Source organism: Lolium rigidum, chromosome 7 (assembly GCF_022539505.1).
Source record: "Lolium rigidum isolate FL_2022 chromosome 7, APGP_CSIRO_Lrig_0.1, whole genome shotgun sequence".
In the NCBI taxonomy this organism is placed as follows: domain Eukaryota; kingdom Viridiplantae; phylum Streptophyta; class Magnoliopsida; order Poales; family Poaceae; genus Lolium; species Lolium rigidum.
This window is the reverse complement of record NC_061514.1, coordinates 150904827-150927586: the sequence shown is the minus strand read 5'-3', so window position 1 is coordinate 150927586 and position 22760 is coordinate 150904827.

Below are 22760 nucleotides of genomic sequence, written 5' to 3'. Positions count from 1 at the left end.
ACACACACACAACACATAGCGGAAGCGAAGTTGTAGTAGTCCATCTAATCCACAGACAACGCTTGATGTTACAAGACGATCCTAGTTATCGTAGACGTCCTGCTGTTCGTCATCCTGATACTGTTGCTCCTCTTCATAGTCTAGCCATTTGAATAGCCAGGGACACAGCCGTGAGTACTTTCAAGTACTCGCAAACTAATACTAGTGTAAGTTCTAACAGTTTTAGTGAGAGTCTTCTAAGCGCTAGGTTCATTTGCATAAAGCCAGTTTTATTCATAAGCATTTAGTAAACAAAGACTCTTCCTTTGCCTAACTTAACTCAAGTGGGAACATTAGTGTCATTCCCACAACTATGTTGTGATTCAAAATCAAAGTCACCTTTCTCATTCAAATCACAAGTCACCTTTTGGAAAAGTTCTGATGACAGAACAGTATGGCATTTCCAACTGTCCATGACCGAGGACGCGGCTATTCGAATAGGATTACACTCTGGAGAGGTTGCACACTTGTGCCACAACATTTGATTACATCCGTCAGGGATAGCCCTGAATAATCATAACTCAGTATGCGGATCATCCACACCATTAACCTTTCACTTACACACCCTAGTATAGGCACCTCCCCCAGGAGTTTGGCCTCCCAGTGATAAACAAATGCTATCCTGGGAACTGCACAGGGCTTGGGTAGTATATTCAACTATTTTCACGTCATTTCATTTTCAACGGAGGCAGCCTCGGCATAACCTCTATGACGCTTGTTCAGAGGGAACTCATACTAAGACACATAAATTTCCAGCTAAAGCCTTACCCATAATCAGGTATTGTGGGGGTACTCAAGAATTGGAATGGTATCGCATCCGAACCCAATCATCAGTTTTTATCAAAACCACCATTTCATTCAAGTCACATTCACCTTCAAAATCTTTCAATATAATGACTCATCATTCCAAGGTTTTCAAATTCAAAAGATTCACATGTTCCCAGCTAGAGTAGTCACTTTTAATTTAGGACTAGCAACTAGTCATGAGGGGTGCTAACTAGCTTGTAGCTTTCTAGGCTAACTCTGATGTTCTTGCACTACAATTTAGCTAGACTCAAGTTAATTATAAAAGTAAGACTTGGAAATTCAAGTGAAAGATTTGAGAGATAAAAACTGGGACTTATAAAGTTAAACACAAGGTAGTATGGTATGAGTGCCTTGCTCAAGTTGAGCTTGCACTAGGGCAACTTGCAAGAGTATAGCTTGCCTTGATTGGTACAGTGATCAAAACTTTCTTCTTCCTGGTAGTAGACCTCCTCCTCCTGGTATTCCTCGGTACTAGCGTCTATAAATGGATACGAAGTATACAATCACCAAACAAATCTTAAGGGCTATATTAAACACACAAATGGTTCACACAAGCTATTCTAGCATCACCACATTAATCACAGGGGGGGTGAATTGTGTTTTAAGAAAACTTGTAAGAGAAATAATTTCCTCTCATTGAATCTTATTAAGATTTAATTTCCTTAAATAATAAGTGTGACATTATGTTGACCAAGGTCAACACTTCACCCTTATCACTTGAGAAAAAGGATTTAAATGAGGTATTAAACCTCATGCAATTTAAACACTATTATTGCAACAATTTAATATCTCTAAGTAATCCACTATGAGGTGCTATAGACCAAAGTCAACACTTCATATGGAATTTCTTAGGACCATGATTTAAATGAGAGGGAACCTCTCATACTATTTAAGAAATAATTTTGGATAATTTTAAATGGACTAGAAATAGCCACATAGCCATTATTTTGCTCTAGCCCATGATCATACAAACAACTATGTGATGTTTTACAAAATCATGTAGAGTATGTGAAATGTGATTTATGAGAGTTGGAATCAACTCAAAATCACTTAGGGTTGATTTTTAATAAATGTTTGAATTTTCAAAAGGCTCTGCATTGTTATTTTTACTACATTAATTCTATAAAAGTTCTAGGGTTGAGGCCAGTGGGGTTGGTTAGAGATTTTCACAAGCTTTCCAACAATACCCAATTCATCAAATTTGGCCCAGTGGATCTTCCTGAATTTAAATTTGAAATTGGAACCAGTATTGAAATTGAATTAAAACTAAAAATCCAAATTCAAACAACTGGGCCTGTGCGGGAAAACTAGTTGGGCCACGAGGAGAAAAGCAAATGGGCCAGCCCACTTTGCGTCCAGCGCGAACAGGCCACCTGACAGCGGGGTCCACGCGTCAGCGACACATAGACGCCGAAACGGTAAGTTCTTTTCTGGGACGTAGGATTAGAACACGATCCAACGGCGTACAGCCGTCGTCGTCTCCGGCGAGAGGAGGCTACTGGCGCGGCGAGAGGAGGAGGTCGGCGGCTCACCGGCGGTGCGGCGATCATCGGCGAGGTGCTGCGGCGGTGTTGTGGACGACGGCGAGGCTCCAGGTACAAGCGGCGTCGTCGGGGGTGGCTCCTAGATTCTCCTCCTTCTGCGGCGGCTCCACGGTGCTCCGGCGTGCAATTGGCGGGCTACGGTTGCTAATGTCGAGCGGGGTGTGGTTGAGGAGGGTCAGAGAGGAGAGGAGAGGTGAGTGCTGTGAAGAATTAGAGAGGGGAGGGCCTCCTTTTATAGCAGCGCGAGGTGCTGCAGCTCGGTGGATGAGGTCGTCCATGGCGACGCGACTACAGGGGCGCAGGGAGTTGGGCGATGACGCACGCGTGTTGGCGACGTCAGTGCGGTCATGTAGGGCTTGACGACGGGGAAAACCAGGCAGTGACGAGGGATGGAGCTTGACGGGAGTGCTTAGTACCGCGGCAGGAAGTCGTCGACAGTGACGACGGCGAGCGTCCTCTCCGGCGTAGGTGAGTGTGTCTGGCGTGTAGCTGGTGTCGTGGCGGAGCTGCTGACGCGAGGAGAAGTCAAACGGAGGACGAGCGTGACGAGGGCGAGCCGTGCTCTGGCGCGCTCCGGGGCGTGTCGTGGCGCGCTCTAGCGTTCACTGGACGTCACTGGGCGCGCGTGTTCCGGCCAATGCAGTGCATCTACTAGGCGAGGGTTGGCACGAGCGTGACGAGGAGAGTGTGAGGGAGGGCCAGGACATGCTGATGCACGCTAGAGTTGACCAGAGAGGAGAGTGGAATGGTGAGGGCATGACATGCCATGGCATGGTCATGTACCCGATGATCTCATGCGTGCACTTGTTCTCTGAGGCTTGGCTTTGGTCCAGAGGTTCAAGGAGAGTGTTTGTGATGACCTAGGCACGATGGTTTAGGCAAAAATCCGCTGGGTATTTGAGTGAGGGGAGTTGGCAGATTGTTGCACACCAGGTGCTCGACCAAATGGCCGCAAGAAAATTCTTTTTGAATTTTGCAAATATTTTTGGTGGAGTTTATTCAAATAAAGTTTGGCACACAAAGGTGGTGGTGGTGTGCAAAATTGAGTTGGTTTATGAAATTTCAAAAAGGGCACAATCTTAAATCTGATTTGATGTCCCTACTTTGCTTGATGATAAAAAGAAATTGAGAAAGAGTTTGCAGGGATGGTCGTGATCAAAGTTGTTCACCTTGATGGGGTCTTGGATGAGATGCAAAGAGTTGGGAGGTTTTAGTTTAGAAAACTCTTAATCCAGGGGCTCAAAGTGGGCATCATGAGATAAGTGGCAGTTTTGACCATTATCTCATGTGAGTAGTTTTTGCATTTGAAATTGATTTGATTTGAGTTTCTTTGATTCAAAAGTGTTTCTTAAGTGTTTATTAACATTACCCAACCATTGGCACAAGTCAAATTGGCCTAGGTTCAAGATTTTCAAAATTGGCCATAAGCCATATGTGAGGGTTTTTGTAATTTCTTATTTTCTTCTTTTCTTTTTCTTTGCTTCTCTTTGTGATCTTAATTGATCATACTCTAGGGTGTTAGCAACTTTGATAAGCATACAAACAATCATCATGGAAATGGCACAAAATAATGCATGAACACTATGCATAGCACCATATTCAAATAAAAGTTTTTGTTAGTTCTAAATTTTGAATATTGGAAACCTCTTTCCTGATTGATTTGAAATTTGGGATGTTACAAGTGTGCAACCGGTTACCATGTCGCACATGTTCTTTTTAAAGAAACCGTGTGCGATATAGAGGCGCGCTCAAACGCTATGTTGTACTCTCCCTGATAATCAGAGACAATATGTTTACGTAACTCGTCTGCTTTACAAAAACATCGCAAACAATTTTAGATAGAACGGGCTCGTTGTAGCTGCAGAACCATGATACTAGCAGGTGCATGCCCAGTTGAATGCTCATTCAAATACAATACCAAATCTCAATTATATTGCACATCTGACACATCATTTATATACATACATTACCGACAAAAAAGAGAAAGATATACAAAAGAAGAGAATTTGTAGCATTTCTTGGTTACGACTTTATCTCCGTGAGGAAAGGAAGGTGGAAATTACTCAAGGATACTAGATTTCTCCACTTAACCTTGCGAAGAGATGACTCGAAACAAGTCATGTCTTCGAAAAGGTACGAGATTCCTCCATTTATCCTGCGAAGATATGAATGGTGAAGTTTAAGGTGCGCCGCTTGTTATTTTGCAGCGGAGTTCCTTCCATGTTGCTGCGACCGTGCCATTGCATTTCCTGCAAATAATTAACAAGAAAGTGATAAATGCTAACAATAAAATAATAATCAAAGATTTAAAGTCCAAATGATTAGTAATCATACGTCGAAACACCAAGGCAAAGCGATCCCGAACACGACGTCGCACACTTTTTCTTTCCATTATCTTATGCAAAGTTACCAAACTAAGATCCTTATGACCAAGTGTATAGAATAGAGATGGAGTTAGCTGTGATTAAACATCAAAATTTCAAAAGAATGAACAAACAATATATGTACATCATACATGACAAGAATTCTTCTCTTATGCAGGTAATCTACTCATCTTCGGCTATGCTCCGTTTATGGTCGCCACTTCAGCGATTGGAGGACCGCGACCTCTTTATGGAGGTGTCTACACGATTGGAGAATTCGGCCAAGGAGTTCATTATCCAACATGGGTGGCTGCATAGTCTGAGGATTGCGGCTCCTTCACCATGATTTCCTCGTCTTTGTGTGAGAGCTTTACTTACAGTTGAACCTTTCATGTTTGGTTGTATCCACGATCGGATGTGTGCATCCTAGCTATGCAGAGGTCGGGTGTATTACGTCAAACTCTGAAGTAATAAAGCGCCCTTTTTCGAAAAAACAGTCCGCGAGATGAATCTGTATCTACACGTTTGATGTAGAAGCATAGTTATTCAACAGAACTAGGTAGATACATATCATCTCATCAATATTTTAATCACCGGCATCATAAACCCAATCAAGACTTAATAAATGTATAAACATATTTATGCGTGCCTCATATAGTCAGCAAGATGATTTCTACATCTACAAAGTTTAATGTAGAAGCGAAGTTGTTTAACAGAACTAGGTAGATACATGTCCATCTCACTAACATTTTAATCATCGGCATCATAAAACAAGTGACATGAAGGAACACATATTAAATGAATGCCTCATATAACCAAACACATGCAATGAAACAATTGATCCACTCGAACCAAGTATTGTGCAGAATGAGGATTGCTTGTGCAAAGCACAACGTTCGAACGAACCATGTGGCACTAATATGGTGTGCAAGGTTGGATAGAATCATCCATTTGTGGCACTTAATTTAATCATTGGCCTCATAAACCTAGTCAAGGCTAAATAAATATATAAACAGATTTGTACGTGCCTCATATAGTCGGCAAGATGATTTCTATATTTACTAAATTTGATGTAGAAACATAGTTGTTCGACAGAACTAGATAAACTAGATAATTACCCGCGTGTTGCAGCAGAACATCTACTAATAAAATAAAACACATCAAAGAGAAATGTAATAATGGAATTGAAGTGGCATGACTCCCCCCATTGTTGGTGCAGAAACACTAATTAAATAGGTAAAAGGTACTGTAAAAGAAGCCATTAAATAGTTACTTTAAAAGGAAGAAATAGCTAAATGGATCTTTTATGATGGTTAGATCAAATATGCTCCATGATAGAATGAAGAGCAAATACTGAGAAAACTAACAAAAAACAAATCAATACATAACAGATTGCGAACTGCTCACAATACACAGGTATGCAAAGAAAAAGGAAACCTGATTCGGTAGATAGCCACTAAAGTGAAGTTTCCTCTGCTCAATTGGCAAGCAAACCAAAACTAATTAGAAGTGACTGCAAAAAGTACATAGTTGCAATATGTTACCAACCAGTTTTGTAATATCTATCTACAGAGTGGACGAAGCTTTTGCAATCTTTGAGAATAAATAATCAATCCTCTCCAATTTTTCATGAGAATAATCTCACGCTAATTTTGTGGTCTCCCATTCTGGTTGTTACTCTAGAACACCAATCCTTATGAAACACAGTTTTCCAAAAAGGAGAACCTAATGAGCAAAGATTATTGATTCGCCCTCTAGAGGCACTTTTTCCTGTAAAAAGAGAAGAGGATGGAAACTATCGTTAGTGAGAGATGCAATGAACAACCAATAGCAGTAGTACTCTGCAGTAGAAGGAAAAGGGGAAAGTTTTACACCAACTCCAAGTAAATAATTGTCCTGCTTTAACTCTCACCCAAAAAGTTGCAATCAAGTGACCTAACATGAATAAGAGAAGAGATGAACTGTCACCCTTAACCATGCCAAAGCCCAGAGCAAACGCCTGAACATAGATAATCTGAAAATTAAGGGCAGAGGAGAAATCAGTATCCACTCGCCGCATAGAAGAGCGCAGAAAGAGCGAGAAGGTGATGCAGCCGAAGCTAGCGAAAAGGCCAAGGTGGGTCCTGCTCCAGCATCCATCACCGGGTAAGATTTTATTCCAGCAACGGATGTTTCCCGCAGGACCTTAGCTTGTATCTCTTGTTCGTTCTTTTTCCAATCCAGAATTTTCTTTACCGACATGTTAGGTTAAATGCTCTATGCGCGCCGACCTAGATGAAAATTCTAGCAAACTTCCCCGGCGGTCCTGCGACCCCTTCCCCATACAAGTATTTGGGGCTGCCTATTTCTCTTGGGACACGACTCAAGCGGGCAGCATCTCCAACCATACATCGTACAAAGCGGTTGCTCGCCCGAACCCTTGGAAAGGCAGATTTCTAGGCTCGTGCCGGGTTGCACCGCATCTTGTCAAGTCGGTGCTCTCCTCTATGCCGATCTTCCTGATTGTCGGCGGCCTTTGAAGGCCGATGCAAGGGCATCCTTAAGGCCTTTGCAAAGACTCAGCCGTGGCGCTGCTTTGGGCTTGTCAGGGAAAGCGGCCAACGGAGGGAAATGCGAAGGTAACCGCGGCAAAGGTTTGCCAGCCCAAGGAGCTTGGCGGGCTTGAGATTCGGACTTGGAAAAATCTCTCTCGTGCCACGGGAGACTCGGATGGCTTTGGAACTGCGACATGGACGGCACCCGGAAAAGACATGGGTGGGTTCCCGGGAAACACCAAGCTGATACATCGGATTTGGACTCTCTTCAAGCGCCGCTACTGCGGCCACCACTTCCGCAGATGGCGCTAAAGCCTCCTTTTGGTCTTCTTCTTGGATTAATGGCAACCCCACCTAAAGACCCGACTCCTCTTATATATGTGGCGCTCGAAAAAGGGAAAACCGGACCGTCCCGAGACGCCCTTGAAGAAGGTCTACGGCCGGGGTGGCTGGAGTTATCTCTGGGTCAGGCTAACACCGTCAATCATATGGAGCAATATGTTCGCTCGGATGACTACCGTCTTGCCAAACGAGGATGGCCGCATCAACCTGCTTGTCAGCTATGCAGATGCTCCGAAACGGCTCAAGACCCGATCTTCGAATGCCAGCTTCTCTAAAGAAGAATATGGATTGCTGCGGCTTCCTAGGCTGGACCGCCTGCACCATATCCGCGGCTCGGGCGGGAGGTCTAGAGTGTTGGACTCCTGGCATGCTATCGCAAAACCCCACCTCCTCTCCCAAAGGTTTACGAACTGCAATCATGCTTATCAACTGGGAGATATGGAAAGAGAGGAATGGCGTGTCTTCAACAACAAATCTTCCTTGCCCTTGATCGTCTTGCAAAAGATCAAGGATGAAGGGAAGGGCCTGGATCCTTGCCGGCGCTAAGAATCGCGGATCTTATAGGCCTGATCGTGCTTGTACCATTAGGGGCGGGTTCTTCTTTTCCCGGCTTCTCTCTTTTTCTTTTTGGCTCTTGCCACCCCTCGTTTGCTTCTCCTATATTAATATAAGGCAAAGGATTTTGCCCGCTTTCAAAAAAAAAAAACCCCAGCCCTACTCTAAGATCAGCTGAGCGCTCTAGGAACAACCTTCACCTCCCAAGTCAACTCCAACACCACAACCAACCAAGCTCCAAGTGCCTAGCCGGCTAAGGCCAAAGCACCCACCGGCCACCCCTTTACTACCATGATTCACCGCAGCCGGGCCCGACACCAGCTCGGTGCTGCCGACAAGTGAGGGAACATGGCTCCGAAAACAAAGATCGCCGCTGGCGGGGCCGATATTTCTGGCCGAATGAAACGAAGATCGTCGGCGCGCAACATGGGCGCCAACACCGGGAGTAGGGACTCGAGCCTGGCTGGAACCAATCGTAGCCCGCACGGCCCTGAAAGCGCACTGCGCACAAACGCCGCCGGGACATCATCGGCGCGAAGACACCTTCTCTTAATCGACATGTCACCAACCGCCATCCAAGTCAAGAATCCTCCACCAGGACAACCCCTCCAGCCTTCAGAAGAACCGGGCTGTCAAGACCGAAGGTGTCGGAAAATCAAGAAGACCACCGCCTAGAGGAGAGAGCCAGAGCCACCGCATTCCCGACAACCTTACCCAAGCTCTGAAGCTTAAGGGACAAGCTTCAACCTCTCGGGACAAGGCCATCGCATTGCATACTGCAGAAGCCGCCGCAACTACCAATTGGCGAAACCTTGGGGCCGCAAGCCGGTCAGATTCTCACCGAGCGGAGCCAAAGCGGCCAGAGCTTGGGCCTTGAGAAGTATGTCGCGGATTGGAATTCATCCGACTCCGTGCGGTGAGGTCACCCCACGGCTTATCCAAGGACCGAGAACCTATTGTGGATCCCCGCGCCCCTCGCAGGCATTGCACGCAGAAACTTAACCCGGGACTCAAGAAAGCCATGCGCGAGCATCACATGGCATGGTACGACGTCGACAAAAAATATGACGGTAAACATCTATCTCACTAGCTTACAATTTCCCCTTGAAAAATATATATCTTCCCCGTGGTGTCCGGGTTATGTGAGTAGCACTTGGTCTGAAATTTTGGCTTAAAAATTTCATAATATTCCCCGAGTCTCGGGTTAAATCGATCAATCACTTAGCTCTGAAACTTAGCTCACAAACCTCATAATATTCATCCATCTATATTCCACGAGAGTTTCATTGCTAGACAAGCATTGTGTAGCCTTCGAAACTTTTAGCTTCAATCCATATTCCCCGAGCCTCGGCTTAAACGAGCATATTTTAGGTCGAAACTTTAACTTCAAACCACATTGAGTAACATCTTCTCTTTCTCAACAGCTAGGGCCTTGAATCCCGTGAGGAAACTATAAAAAACTTGTTGTGGGAGCACCGGGAGTTATCCAATGCCCACAAAGCTCTCCAAGTCAAGTACCAAAAGAGCCAAGGTAGTCCTTCATCCCGACATAAACTTTTGTCGGCATATATTTGTGCTGGATCAGTAGTCTCAGAATATCTTTACTCATCTTAGTGTCCGACCGGTATGACTTTACTTTTTCCGACATACAGCTGAGGCCAAGGAGTATGTTCTTAGTGTTTGCACTTGTTCATTTTATACTCGCTTGATCTTTTATCTCAAGGCAGTGGAGAAGGAAACCATCTCGGACCAAAGACCAGATCGAGCTCTAGAAGGAGAAGGAGGAAACCGCCTGGTCAAGGAGGAGCTTGCCGAGATGAAGCCGCATGCTCTCAAGATTCAAAAGGTTGTTGACTCCAGCCAATCCGAGATCGCCAAAGTTCGCAAAGAAGTTGAGGAGCGTTGCTCCCAAGAGTTTTCCGAGATGCATGAGGGGTTGCACAAGGAACTTGGCATGTTGAAAGATATCCGGGACTTGGAGAAGAAAATAAATGACGCTCCGGGAGACAACTAAGTAGAGCTGGGCTGATCCTGTGGACAAACTTGACCGGCAAGTCAAGGTAACTTTCGGATATATTCTTTATTTTCTCGACTTTGTGCTCATGCCGGCTTGCTTATGCCGGATCTATTGCTTATTTATTTCAGCGGCCTTCCCACATTCTCAAGATGGGGCTGCCGAGGTCAGCCCTCGAGTCTCGAGATGAACCGTCCTCCTCACGGAACTTTGGAATACCGAGGATGACCTGGCGGCTTTAGCCTCCCTATCCAACATGGTGAAGCTGGGCAAAGATCTTCCGATGTGCCGCCATCCGCACCTTCCAGAGCCTCTAGCCTGGCTAGAAGGTGCCAAGATGGGCTGAGGTGATCGTTGCCCGGCTTAACGAGAGCAATGTGCGGCTTAATGAGTGGCGGAGTTCCTCCATGCGCGATCCGGAGCGGATATGGCGCTCGGGGTTTGTGTGTCTCTTCGTATGAAACCTTGGACCTCAATGTTTTGGCAATACTTAGGGATGGCGCCCGACCTTGGTAGATCCAATGCTCCAGGAGAAGCTGCCAAGCCACGGCTTGTAATAACGACAGCCTCAGATCGCCGGGGTAAGGCAAGTTCAGTCCTACCCTTCCTGGGATGTTGATGACGCCTAAGAAAGTGACGAAGAGGGATGGGAGCGAAACCGGAAGGCAAAGGAATCCGTGACAGTAGTGGAGTGAGGATGTAGATGAAGACACCTGCGGCCGATGAGCCCTCCAAGATGTCAAGATCATGCTTCCAAGGTCAGCGCCCTGCAAAAGCTCCTCATCCAAAATCTCATGTCGGGTGTTGCTTGAGCTTCTATTTACATGTTCTTAAAAAACGTGCTCCTGTTAAATGCCTTAGTCGGGTATATGCAATATGTTCTCTTGAGCTTGTTTGTTAACTCGCAACTTTTAAGCATGTGGTTATTTGCTATGCCGGAGCAACTCTTGGCTCAGCCCCCGAGTTCAATTTAGTGTCCACTCAACTTCATGACCTTGGCTCTGTCTACCATTTTAGGCGTTTGACGTATGGAGTTCCAAGGCCACTAGGCTAGCACAATATTTTAACTTGAAGAAAAACCTCAGCAACTAAACTTTGAAAATGAAACCCCATGACCGTAGGGTTAGTGAAATAAATATCCCGTGATCATCAGTATTTTCTTTTCTTAACTGCTTTTCATGTGTTTACGTTCCTTTGGTTTTATCTTATTGCCATGAAGCCGGCCAAGTGGATAAATAGCCAAGTCAAGATTGGCCTTTGCATACTACTAATCTGGATAGAAAAAGGAGCTTCCAGCAACCGATATAAACAAAAGGTAAGTATACAATATGCAATATGACAAAAGGCAAATTCCTTTGTGCTCTTTCGGGTGCCGTGATCATATTCATAGCATATATTGAAAGGGGTAGAACACCTACATCATGCCTCAAGAATAGAAGTGAGTAGAGCTACATTCCCATCAGCGCTGATCTCCTCACCCGATTTATCTGACATTCTTTTTGCTCTTGTGCATCTATGTAAGATAATAAGTATAATTGTGCAAAGCCTTTGCTCACTATGAATGGCTCCTCCTATGGAGGTGGCTAACTTATGCATTCCTTCTGTATCAGACTTCAATCGTGAGCACCTAGATCCTCTTCCAAATACTTCCGAGGTCTACCCTCTCCGCTTGTGATATGCTGAGGTTTTGGTTTAAGAAGATCGCTAATATGGATAATGCTATAGTTCTCTGATTCTCTTGAGAAAATCGACATCATCTTCTAGGGACTCTTCAACTCATCCTCCTGTATAGATTTGTCTGTCGTGATTCATGGATTATGTCGGTTGGTATGACTGATTTTCTTCTCCATACACCTAAAAGAATGGTGTGTGTATCCGGTTGATCAAGCCTGATGGTCCTTAATCTCCATGCACAGCTTGGAAGTTCTTCGAATCAACATCCGAGTTCTCTCTAGAGGCTCGATGTTTGGTTTTAGTCTCCATAATACCAAGGCATTTGTTCTTTGCACTTGCCCATTGGCCCGAGGGTAATCGACGTGAATGTCAAGCTTGCATGACTTTGATCTTCTGAATTCTTCCTCGCAATACTTTTCAATGCAGAACGATCAAGCAACTGTAATATACGCATCGGGTTATGGCACAAGATGGCACATCTCGCGATAAAACTGGTTCGTCAATTCATATTATCAACCAACATAGCTTTACTCTAAATTTGATAAATAGTTTCGTTAGGGCAAGAGCACCCTTTAGTTTGCTTGATAAATGTCCACTGTGACAACACTTGCTTCCGAATAAGATTGGATCAGATTCCTGGGGCTTGGCTTGATCAATGGTCGGAGATGTTCCATGACGGCGCCGACTAGAATTGTTTTCCGGGATGAGCCTCTAGCTTTGATAGAGCGTCGGTGTGCTTCATTGTCTCGGGCTCTAGGCACATGGTGAAATTCACATCCATCAAAGATTTCGTGACTTGTCGCACGTGAAACCTGTGATTTACGCCTTATTTGGTATCCTTGGCGCCCCCCATCGAACATTGATGCACTACCAAGTCGGAATCAATATAACAGAGTAACTGCCACCTAATTTCGACACCTTGAGCCTGCTCAAGTTCTTCATAATTTTTACAACGCTTGCTCAGAGCCTCAAGGGATCCCAATACATACTTCAGCTTGATCTCCTTATGTGAGGGGTGGGAGGACTATTGCACTTCCAAACCTCTTTGACCTTGGAGCCATCAAGGCATCCTCCAAAGATTGGATTCCTGGCCACGGGTCGATTTGATTGCATCTTCCTCTCATAGTGAGGTACATATGGAGCCACCAATTTCCTATCAGCGCATTATATTACCGCATCTTTTATTGCCGGCGATCTCTAAGACCGAGCTGTACAGGCCTTACCTTCATTGGATGTTTCAAAGTAATGATTGAGCTCTTGGGAAAATATGCGAACACATCGGCGGCATCTTCCTGGTAGTGAGGGTAATTCTGCCTCGTGAGGGATAGCATTTCACCGTAGAGTAGTATAATACCGTCTCTCGCATCTATTTTTCCTTCCTCTTTATCTTTCCACCATCACGATCGCATCTGCTAACCCGGTCATGGCTGTAATGTAGAGAAACATCGGCCTCTTGGGCATTGAGATTCCAAGACTGATGTAGTACAGCATCTTTTTCAGCTCCCAAAAAGCTGCATCGGCTTGTGGAGTCCGGGATGAATTTATCATTTTTCTCATCAGCCGGTATAAGGGCATAGCCTTGTCTCCAACTAGCTTAGCAAATGGCTTAACGATAAGCGCCCGCAATTTTGCACATCATTGAGAGTTTGGGCCAACTCATTTTTCTATGGTCCAGATTTAACTCGATTAGCCTCTATGCCACGGCCAAAAACTAGGAAACCGTAGTAGCTTCCTGTACTGAACAATAAAGTGTACGTTTTATTGATTAAGTTTCATCCGAACTTTCTTGATTTTCAAATGTTTCTCAGATCATCAATTAGTGTATGGTTTTCTTTATTTTATGATTTACAAGTCAGCCGATATACACATGCACATTTTGCTGATTTGTTTATGTAACAATTTTAATACACCGATAAGTTGCACTTTCATTTCAAACCAAAGTAAGCGGTGATATAGCGTGGGAGCCCCATACTGTGATAACATATCTTTATTTGATCCTCCTTATTCAGTAGGTATCCTGGGTGAAACTAGAATATGCACGAGGAAAGACAACAAATCACACTTCGTATAGAATCGACGAATACGTGATCAATCCTAGGCAAAGGAAAAGGATCATTATATAAGGATTTATTCAGATGCGTAATCTCACGCATGTTTCAAAATTTCTACGTTTGGGTTCTCATCTTTTTCCACCAGGACCGGTTAGCCAACCACTGATGCAACATCCATGATGAAGGCTTCGCACCATGAATTCCCTGTGAATCCTCCTACTAATGATATTTCTTCACTTCTATTAACCCATTAAGTAATGCTTTAATGTATTAGTGTCCTTCCCTGCCACATGAAGAGTGCCTCACTAACTCCCTAAGACACCGTCAGTCTCTGTGACTCGTATGGCAAATGTTTCGATTCTCACTGAGGAAGTTTATAAGCTTGCTTTCTTATTTCTCGTCAAAGAATCATATCAATGCATTAAAGTCTTGATGTGTCAAGTATAATGTATTTTGTCCCATTTGATGGCATAAAAGCCGCTCTCTACCTGCCGGTTGTTTATCTGCTAAGCGCAGAAATGCTAGATCGCGGCCAGCATAAATTGTTTGCATCGTTTTTCTTCTCGTAATGACTCGCAGATTCCGCTCTTTAGAAGGATTTGGCAGAGCGACCGTCTATGGAGGTCTATGCCCACGCAAGTACTCCATTTGGGGCCGCATCTCTACCTTGGAGGTGCTACTATGAGTAGAGTCCATGAATTTGGCTGAAGGCGCCTTCCTCATAGCAGGCATACATCGTATGGGTCACAGGTCTACCACCTCTAAGAGAATGCTTTATTTCTGCAGTTTGTCCTCACTGGCCAGAAAGAGCATCACTGGGTATTGCCCATTGGGGAACATGACACTTCACACAATGCCAGGAAAGTATCCATCTGGCCTAATATATCTCTTGATACCGAGCTTTCTATGCACGCATCCTGCATGATGTTGATATGTTGTTGCCATTTTCTAACTTAGATCCTAAACTCCGATCTTGATATTTAGCCCGAATAGAATCGTCGCTAATTTACATAGCCGCCTGGATTCTAGATCACCTTGGGTGGTCGTTTTGAGGAGCTAATCAAGGCTCTACTCGACTGTATAACCGGGCACTCACGGTGATGATCGTATCTACCTGACCGCCAGATTGGCTTTGTCGGTCCGTCTATTACTCACAAACAGATCACGAAGACACGTCTTCCAGATCTTCATAACATTCCTACGAATCATGTTGCTGCTGTTGTTGATGTTGGTGTTGGTGTTGTTGTTGTTGTCACTGTTGTTGCCGTTGTTATTGTTGTTGTTGATGTTGTTGTTGTTGCTATCAAGCATTGCTGTTGTTGTGTATTTGGGGCATGTTCATTAACGCTCTGTCTCCCCAATGCTTCTTCCTGCCTCTCTGCCTTCCTCGTCACCGGGCTATGGTTTGGCTTCCAGTTGATCTTGTAACACGCAGCCACATGTTCATGGCCATACTCCATCTTGCAACTCTCCCTTCTGCCATTGTTGTTGTTGCTGTTGTTATGTTGTTCCGTGAATCTTGGCGGAGGTATTCTCTGATATGACTTCACCTTGACTGCAGAGATGATCTTGGATCACCTACAGCATAACTATCACCACCCGTGATCCTCTCCGCCAGGTGGTTAAACTTCCAGAATTTCTTCACACACGATTTATCCACGCTGCCACTGTAACGAGCTTCATATCATTCCTCAACTGAATCTTCATAGAGTTCCTTATCGACTCCACCGGGTTAAGTGTTCCCTGGCTTCATTCATCTGCAGCCACACATAGCGGCAAGTCACAGGCCGGGTTACCTCAAGTACTCTGGCTAGTTAGCCATATCTTTCAAAGTCCAACCATCCATCGATGCTTCCTCAAGGTGTTATTCAGTAACTGCATCCGAACACCGCCAAAAGACAGATTTACACCTATCTTACCGCAATATCTATGGTTTCCCGCCACATATACCGCTGTATGTAATTCGCAGCCACATTCGCCAAAAGTTGTCGCCATAGGTTCTTGTATCCTGTGGTAAGAATCGGAAGTGCGGACCGTGGCTCTTCACATCAGTTGCACACGGAATTGTGGACCTTCGCTCTTCATGACACGGCAAATCGCAACGACCCGATGACGTATCAGCCGAAAGGTCTATCTTACCGGATTGCCAGACGCCTTTCTGGTAACCGCCTTCATCACCGTCACCGCTATCATACCACGGCCCAGCCACTGGCTTTATGTGTCGCGAGGCTCAATCACACACGAAGCCACGCTTTCCCATACTCAGTACTTTGCCCACTTATCGATTGCCATTTCCATTTGTCGGGCCTACCCTGTCTTCTTCCGCCAAAGATTGCTATTATCGCATTGCCCGACTTACGCTATTCAGCCCACTCTTTTCTTTTCCTGTACTAAACCGGGATCATACACCATCATCCGCTTGGAGTTATATCTTCTGCTTTTCAGATGGGGGATTTATGTCTTCCTATCTGACTTTCCTCCAGCCGCTCCCAACCGGGATGAACGTAGCGGAAGTACACCCGCATCAAGCTTAGCTCCCCGTAATCTCCGATTTTGTTTAGCAAGTTAGTCAAGTAACCTTTAACTCGGATTTGCTGTCTATACAGCACGCCTATCGTGATCTAATCTTATCAGCCGGGGCTTGCGCGCCTAGTGGCTTTAACCGGAGTACCGTATTTCGCTCTCTCGTTGACACAAAGGAGGTCGACATGTGACATAATTTGGATTCACATTCTGGCAAATTTTTATCTGAAGGAGGACTATAAATGGTGCGCTAATGAATGAAATAATATAAACACCTAAACATGGCGTATATACTCACGCAATATGAATATATGATGTCCATTTCCTTGCCAAAGCGCGAACCACCTCACTTCTCTCCCCGGCGGATTTTTCTGGGTGTCGCACCTTGATACGCTCTCCGACGTATCGATAATTTCTTATGTTCTATGCCATATTATTGATGATACCTACATGTTTTATGCACACTTTATGTCATATTCGTGCATTTTCCGGAACTAACCCATTAACAAGATGCCGAAGTGCCGCTTGTCGCTTTCTCGCTCGTTTTTGGTTTCGTAAATCCTAGTAACGAAATATTCTCTAATTGGACGAAACGAAGACCCAAGGGTCCTATTTTTGCCACGAACCTTCCGAAGACCGAAGAGATACGAAGTGGGGGCCACGAGGTGGCTACACCACAGGCGGCGCGCCCAGCGGGGCCCGCGCCGCCCTGTGGTGTGGGCCCCTGCTGCTGCCTCCCGACTCCGCCTCTTCCGCCTACTTAAAGCCTCCGTCGCGAAACCCCCGATGCGAAAAACCACGATACTGAAAACCTTACCGAGACGCCGCCGCCGATCCCATCTCGGGGATTCTCGAGATCTCCTCCGGCACCCCGCCGGAGAGGGGATTCATCTCCCGGAGGACTCCTACACCGCCATGGTCGCTCCCGGAGTGATGAGTGAGTAGTTCACCCCTGGACTATGGGTCCATAGCAGGAGCTAGATGGTTGTCTTCTCCTCATTGTGCTTCATTGTTGATCTTGTGAGCTGCCTAACATGATCAAGATCATCTATCCGTAATACTCTATGTTGTGTTTGTCGGATCCGATGGATAGAGAATACCATGTTATGTTAATTATCAAGTTATTACATATGTGTTGTTTATGATCTTGCATGCTCTCCGTTACTAGTAGAGGCTCTGGCCAAGTTTTTGCTTTTAACTCCAAGAGGGAGTATTTATGCTCGATAGTGGGTTCATGCCTCGCATTGACACCCGGGACAAAGGATGCAAAGTTCTAAGGTTGTGTTGTGTCGTTGCCACTAGGGATAAAACATTGACGCTATGTCCGAGGATGTAGTTGTTGATTACATTACGCACCATACTTAATGTAATTGTCTCGTTGCTTTGCAACTTAATACCGGAAGGGGTTCTGATGATAACCCGAAGGTGGACTTTTTAGGCATAGATGCAGCTTGGATGGCGGTCTATGTACTTTGTCGTAATGCCCAATTAAATCTCACTATACTTATCATGACATGTATGTGCATTGTTATGCCCTCTCTATTTGTCAATTGCCCGACCGTAATTTGTTCACCCAACATGCTTTTATCTTATGGGAGAGACACCTCTAGTGAACTCGTGGACCCCGGTCCATTCTTTTAATACCGAAATACAAATCGCTGCAATACTTGTTTTACTGTTTTCTCGCAAACAATCATCTTCCACACAATACGGTTAATCCTTTGTTACAGCAAGTCGGGTGAGATTGACAACCTCACTGCTTTCGCTAGCAAAGTACTTTGGTTGTGTTGTGCAGGTTCCACGTTGGCGCCGAACTCCGGTGTTGCGCCGCACTACATCCCGCCGCCATCAACCTTCAACGTGCTTCTTGGCTCCTCCTGGTTCGATAAACCTTGGTTTCTTTCTCGAGGGAAAACTTGTCACCGTGCGCATCATACCTTCCTCTTGGGGTTGCCCAACGAACGTGTGAAATACACGCCATCAAGCTCTTTTTCTCGCGCCGCTGCCGGGAGATCAAGACACGCTCGCAAGGGGAGTCTCCACTTCTCAATCTCTTTACTTTGTTTTTGTCTTGCTTTATTTTATTTACTACTTTGTTTGTCGCACTTATATCAAAACACAAAAAAATTAGTTGCTAGCTTTACTTTATTTATCTGTCTTGTTTGCTATATCAAAAACACAAAAAAATTAGTTACTTGCATTTACTTTACTTGATTTCATCATGTTTCCTTTTAATTTTACCACAAAAAACATACCTAGTAGGACGAGGGTCTATAATTGGGAGGAACAATATAGAAGAATTTTTCACCCATGTTAGTACCGTTGAAGATTTTGAAGATAGACACTTGGTAGAACTTGCTCCTACTTATGAAATTGCTGCTGCAGCTTTAGTTCGCATGTTGGAAACTAAATTTGTTAATCTCAATCCTATAATCCAACACATGTTTCTTACACTTGGTGATTTGGAAGAGGGGGAAAAGAAAGATTTTGTTTTAGAAACCCTTCTTAGAGAATTTGGTGGTCTAGCAAGAGAGGCTAGAAAGGTCTTTGCTAAATTTAATATGCTTGGTTCTCATACTAATTTTGTTGGTCTCCTTGAAAAAATGGATATGGATAGAATAAGGTACACTAATAATGCTAATGATGGTGGGGAGATCAAAGCACCAATACCATGTAAACTCCTAGCTATGAATGATGCACTAGATACATAACTATGCTTGGCTTGTTCCTCGAAAATTTGTTTGATGAGAGTAGCAAGCCCAAGACTAATGAAAAGGGAGACGCTGAAACTTATGTATCCAATATACTATGCATGGTTGAGAAAACTCCAAACCCCGCTGTAGGTGCACCACCCTTCGATAACACTTGAGTTACACTTTCCGCGCCTAGCTGAAAGGCGTTAAAGAAAAGCGCTTATGGGAGACAACCCATGTTTTTACTACAGTATTTTTGTTTTATATTTGAGTCTTGGAAGTTGTTTACTACTGTAGCAACCTCTCCTTATCTTAGTTTTATGTTTTGTTGTGCCAAGTAAAGTCTTTGATAGTAAAGTAAGTACTAGATTTGGATTATCACAGCAGCTCCGCATTTCTTTGCTCGTCACGAATCTGGGTCTACCTCCCCGTAGGTAGCTCAGAAAATTAAGCCAATTTACGTGCATGATCCTCAGATATGTACGCAACTTTCATTCAATTTGAGCATTTTCATTTGAGCAAGTCTGGTGGCCTAATAAAATCCATCTTTACGGACTGTTCTGTTTTGACAGACATTCTGCCTTTTATTTCGCATTGCCTCTTTTGCTATGTTGGATGAATTTCTTTGATCCATTAATGTCCAAGTAGCTTTATGCAATGTCCAGAAGTGTTAAGAATGATTGTGTCACCTCTGAACATGTGAATTTTTATTATGCACTAACCCTCTAATGAGTTGTTTCGAGTTTGGTGTGAGGAAGTTTTCAAGGATCAAGAGAGGAGTATGATGCAATATGATCAAGGAGAGTGAAAGTTCTAAGCTTGGGGATGCCCCTGGTTCACCCCTGCATATTCTAAGAAGACTCAAGCTGTTTAAGCTTGGGGATGCCCAAGGCATCCCCTTCTTCATCGACAACATTATCATGTTCCTCCCCCGAAACTATATTTTTATTCCGTCACATCTTATGCACTTTGCTTGGAGCGTCTGGTTTGTTTTTGTTTTTTGTTTTGTTTGAATAAAATGGATCCTAGCATTCACTTTATGGGAGAGAGACACGCTCCGCTGTAGCATATGGACAAGTATGTCCTTAGGCTCTACTCATAGTATTCATGGCTAAGTTTCTTCTTCGTTAAATTGTTATATGGTTGGAATTGGAAAATGCTACATGTAGTAACTCTAAAATGTCTTGGATAATTTGATACTTGGCAATTGTTGTGCTCATGTTTAAGCTCTTGCATCATATACTTTGCACCCATTAATGAAGAAACACTTAGAGCTTGCTAATTTGGTTTGCATATTTGGTTTCTCTAGAGTCTAGATAACATCTAGTATTGAGTTTTGAACAACAAGGAAGACGGTGTGGAGTCTTATAATGTTTACAATATGTCTTTTTATGTGAGTTTTGCTGCACCGCTCATCCTTGTGTTTGTTTCTAAATAACCTTGCTAGCCTAAACCTTGTATCGAGAGGGAATACTTCATGCATCCAAAATCCTTGAGCCAACCACTATGCCATTTGTGTCCACCATACCTACCTACTACATGGTATTTATCCGCCATTCCAAAGTAAATTGCTTGAGTGCTACCTTTAAAATTCCATCATTCACCTTTGCAATATATAGCTCATGGGACAAATAGCTTAAAAACTATTGTGGTATTGAATATGTACTTATGCACTTTATCTCTTATTAAGTTGCTTGTTGTGCGATAACCATGTTTCTGGGGACGCCATCAACTATTCTTTGTTGAATATCATGTGAGTTGCTATGCATGTCCGTCTTGTCTCAAGTAAGAGAGATCTACCACCTTCATGGTTGGAGCATGCATATTGTTAGAGAAGAACATTGGGCCGCTAACTAAAGCCATGAATCATGGTGGAAGTTTCAGCTTTGGACATATATCCTCAATCTCATATGAGAATAATAATTGTTGCCACATGCTTATGCATTAAAGAGGAGTCCATTATCCGTTGTCCATGTTGTCCCGGTATGGATGTCTAAGTTGAGAATAATCAAAAGCGAGAAATCCAAAATGCGAGCTTTCCTTAGACCTTTGTACAGAGCGGCATGGAGGTACCCTATTGTGACACTTGGTTAAAACATGTGCATTGCAAAGATCCCAGTAGTCCAAGCTAATTAGGACAAGGTGCGGGCACTATTAGTATACTATGCATGAGGCTTGCAACTTGTAAGATATAATTTACATAACTCATATGCTTTATTACTACCGTTGACAAAATTGTTTCATGTTTTCAAAATAAAAGCTCTAGCACAAATATAGCAATCGATGCTTTCCTCTTTGAAGGACCATTCTCTTTACTTTTATGTTGAGTCAGCTCACCTATCTCTCTCCACCTCAAGAAGCAAACACTTGTGTGAACTCGTGCATTGATTCCTACATACTTGCATATTGCACTTGTTATATTACTCTATGTTGACAATTATCCATGAGATATACATGTTACAAGTTGAAAGCAACCGCTGAAACTTAATCTTCCTTTGTGTTGCTTCAATACCTTTACTTTGATTTATTGCTTTATGAGTTAACTCTTATGCAAGACTTATTGATGCTTGTCTTGAAGTACTATTCATGAAAAGTCTTTGCTTTATGATTCACTTGTTTACTCATGTCATTACCATTGTTTTGATCGCCGCATCCACTACATATGTTTACAAATAGTATGATCAAGGTTATGATGGCATGTCACTTCGAAATTATCTTGTTATCGCTTTACCTCGCTCGGGACGAGCGTAACTAAGCTTGGGATGCTTGATACGCCTCCGACGTATCGATAATTTCTTATGTTCTATGCCATATTATTGATGATACCTACATGTTTTATGCACACTTTATGTCATATTCGTGCATTTTCTCGGAACTAACCTATTAACAAGATGCCGAAGTGCCGCTGTCGTTTCGCTCGTTTTTGGTTTCGTAAATCCTAGTAACGAAATATTCTCTAATTGGACGAAACAAAGACCCGTGGGCCTATTTTGCCACTGAACCTTCCGTAAGACCGAAGAGCATACGAAGTGGGGCCACGAGGTGGCCAAACCACAGGCGGCGCGGCCAGCGGGGGCCCGCGCCGCCCGTGGTGTGGGCCCTCGTCACGCCTCCCGACTCGCCCTTCCGCCTACTTAAAGCCTCCGTCGCGAAACCCCCGATGCGAAAAACCACGATACGGAAAACCTTACCGAGACGCCGCCGCCGCCGATCCCATCTCGGGGATTCTCGAGATCTCCTCCGCACCCCGCCGGAGAGGGGATTCATCTCCCGGAGGACTCTACACCGCCATGGTCGCTCCGGAGTGATGAGTGAGTAGTTCACCCTCGGACTATGGGTCCATAGCAGTAGCTAGATGGTTGTCTTCTCCTCATTGTGCTTCATTGTTGGATCTTGTGAGCTGCCTAACATGATCAAGATCATCTATCTGTAATACTCTATGTTGTGTTTGTCGGGATCCGATGGATAGAGAATACCATGTTATGTTAATTATCAAGTTATTACATATGTGTTGTTTATGATCTTGCATGCTCTCCGCTATTAGTAGAGGCTCGGCCAAGTTTTTGCTCTTAACTCCAAGAGGGAGTATTTATGCTCGATAGTGGGTTCATGCCTCGCATT